This window comes from Equus quagga, unplaced genomic scaffold (assembly GCF_021613505.1).
Source record: "Equus quagga isolate Etosha38 unplaced genomic scaffold, UCLA_HA_Equagga_1.0 932_RagTag, whole genome shotgun sequence".
Classification (NCBI taxonomy): domain Eukaryota; kingdom Metazoa; phylum Chordata; class Mammalia; order Perissodactyla; family Equidae; genus Equus; species Equus quagga.
The window spans coordinates 448-2,910 of NW_025803934.1; the positions used below are offsets into that span (position 1 = coordinate 448).

The window sequence follows — 2,463 nt, forward strand, 5'->3', positions numbered from 1 at the left end:
AACGGCTGGTCACAGCCACCGAGACCCGGGGCAAGACCCGTCTCAGACCACAGCCAATTCCCACGCAGCGACGCGGCATGTCCACCGCCTGCGGGTTGCGGGGCGCTGGCCTTCGAGGAAACGTTCAACCCCGCGGCTCCCTGCTCCAAAGGGCAAGCCCCCTCACGCCTGCACAGCAAGTCCCCCAAGGTGTAGCCTCCAACACCTCGCGCGCCAGGCGGGCAGGGAGCCTCCCGGACGACAGCCGTCAAGGAATTAGGACTTTGCCTAAGTCAACCGCATCGCACTCAACCTATGACCCCCTCCTTCGGCCCCAGAACACCACAGACGACCTCACAGAGCACAAACGCTTCCTCCTCCTGGAAGACAAGGCAAAGAATGAAACTAGGACACCGCTCCCACACAAGGAGACGTGCTCCTCCTCCACGCTGGACGTGCGTCCGGGGCAGGGCGCCCAGGATCGCAGCACCCTCGGGTCGCTGCCACGCCCGCAGGCTTCCGCACACCGCTCTTAACCACCCCTCGCGCACGCCCCACCCCCCCGCCCACCGACGCCCCACACCGCCACCTGGCCCCGTTCCCCGGCACGCCCGGGACCACAGGAGCCCCCCCGCCCCCCCGGGCCAGGAAGAGCGAACCTTCCTGCAGCAACGCCTTCACCTGGCAAGCGCCGGACCCGAGGGGGCGCAGGGTCAAAGAGATTGTCCGCCTCAGCAATCCGGAGCAGACGGGGCCGGTGGCCAGTCGCGGGCCTGTGGGTCTCTTCAAGGCGCTAGGACGACAAACACTGGGGGCCGAACCTCCCGGGGGCGCGACGCCGTCTACCGCACAGGTCATCTACCGCAGCCGAGCCTTCCCTGGCAGGCAACAACCGGCAGCCCCCCTTGGGACCCAACGCCACCCCTGGCAAGACCGCGACGGCGGTCGCAACCCAACAAGAGGATACGTCCTGTGCAAGCCCGTGGAACCGCACTACGGCCGCTCCCCTCCGCGCCCTTTCCTTCCTGCCCGCCCTGTCAGCCACCACACTGCCTGGACGTCAGCGCCAGGGCCACCTTTGGCCAGCTGTGTGTGGCCCGGGTGAGCAGGTGACACACAGGAGCTGCCAGCTGCAGCGCTGCGGCCTAGGGCCGCTGCCCCCGCCGCCAAAACCACGGGCCCATCACACCTCCTCACCAAGCCAGAAGGCAACCACAGGCGCTGCGGCTTGCCCGGCCCAAACCGAGGCTCCGAACGGAACCCAGGGAAGACTCGGCTGTTCGGCCTCCAGACACGGACCGCCACACCACCCGCCACGCCCCCCGCCACGCCCCCCGGGGCAACGGCTCAGGCCAGAACCGGGCCAGCGCGTACTCAGCGCCAACCACGGGCCGGGCCCATGCCAACGCCACACTCTCCGACTCTAAAGACGCCCATGCGACCCGGGCGCCGCGCCAGCAGAGGCCGGCCATGCAAGCAAGTCCCTCCGAGTCGCAACCGCCCAGCTCATGCGGTCACGCTACCGGTGCAAACACGGCAGACGCCCACATGCGGAGGCCCTGGGCGGGCTCTGCGCGAGTGTCATCAACCAGAAGCTGTCCCTCACTCCTCTCACCCCCGGAGAAGACCAGGTGCTGGACCTCAGTCTCGGCGAGAACGACGGTAGTGAGTTCTCACTCATTTTGTTCAGATTTCCAAGGAATGCATTTGAGGGAGTCATCATCGATCTGAGCACCTTCGGGGCAGCTGGCGGGGCTCGGCGGGTGAGCCCATCACCTCAGGGTCGGCCAGCGGCCCGGAGAATCCCGAGCCAAGCCCCTGAGCAAGGGCAACTGTCGACCCACCCTCAGAGCGCCAGCTCCGCACGCCCCCGGGGACCCGCGGGCTAGAAGCCTCTCAGCGCGGTCTGGGACTCCCAGGGCCAACGGCACGAACTGGGTGCAGGGGGATCCTTACCAGCCTCAGCGACCCACGGGCACGGGGCGCACCCGAAGCCACGCTTCTTGCGGGATTCCCTCGCGTCTCCGCTCCACAAGCGACAGGCAGGTCTTCTCTTCTTGGGCGACGGCAAGCTTTGCTCGGAGATCCCACCTGGAAGTGCAGAGCAATCGCACGCGCACGCCTCAGCGACCCAGCCAGGCTCTCAGGTAACCAGAGCCAGGCCAAGGGTTCCACCCCGACTCCCCGCCCCGGGGCAAGCCTTGCATCTTCTTGGCCTCTACCTCTTCCCCGCAGGTGTGACAAGAAGGCGTGTGTGACAGCACAAGCGCGGGAAGGCGCACAGGCGGGCGCGTGTGCGTGTCTTCGGGTGCGCGGGGCCCGAGCCCCTGAAGCAGCACGTCTTCCGCACACATCCCTGGCCTCAGGCCCTGCCGCGAGACCAAGAGCTCGCGCTGGCGGCTTTGACCTCGACTCGCCCGGCGGCTCACCTCTGCCCTTTCGGCCTGCTGAAATAGGCCACAGGCTCCCTCTCTCACAGCCCCT

At 67.7% G+C, this 2,463-nt stretch overlaps 1 long non-coding RNA gene and 1 other non-coding gene across 3 annotated transcripts; both read right to left on the minus strand.

Annotated features, from left to right (window-relative positions):
* Positions 1 to 290: 290 nt before the first annotated feature.
* Positions 291 to 2,258, minus strand: LOC124234584 (uncharacterized). Of its 2 annotated transcripts, XR_006887357.1 has the most exons (4): positions 2,202 to 2,258; positions 1,936 to 2,070; positions 661 to 857; positions 291 to 359 (listed from the first exon to the last, which is right to left on the minus strand). It is a non-coding gene; the product is annotated as an uncharacterized LOC124234584 (long non-coding RNA). The 2 variants fall into 2 exon arrangements; XR_006887356.1 differs by lacking the exon at positions 291 to 359 and having other exon boundaries at positions 632 to 857.
* Positions 1,616 to 1,708, minus strand: LOC124234585 (small nucleolar RNA SNORD116). The gene has a single exon (XR_006887358.1). It is a non-coding gene; the product is annotated as a small nucleolar RNA SNORD116 (small nucleolar RNA).
* Positions 2,259 to 2,463: the final 205 nt, after the last annotated feature.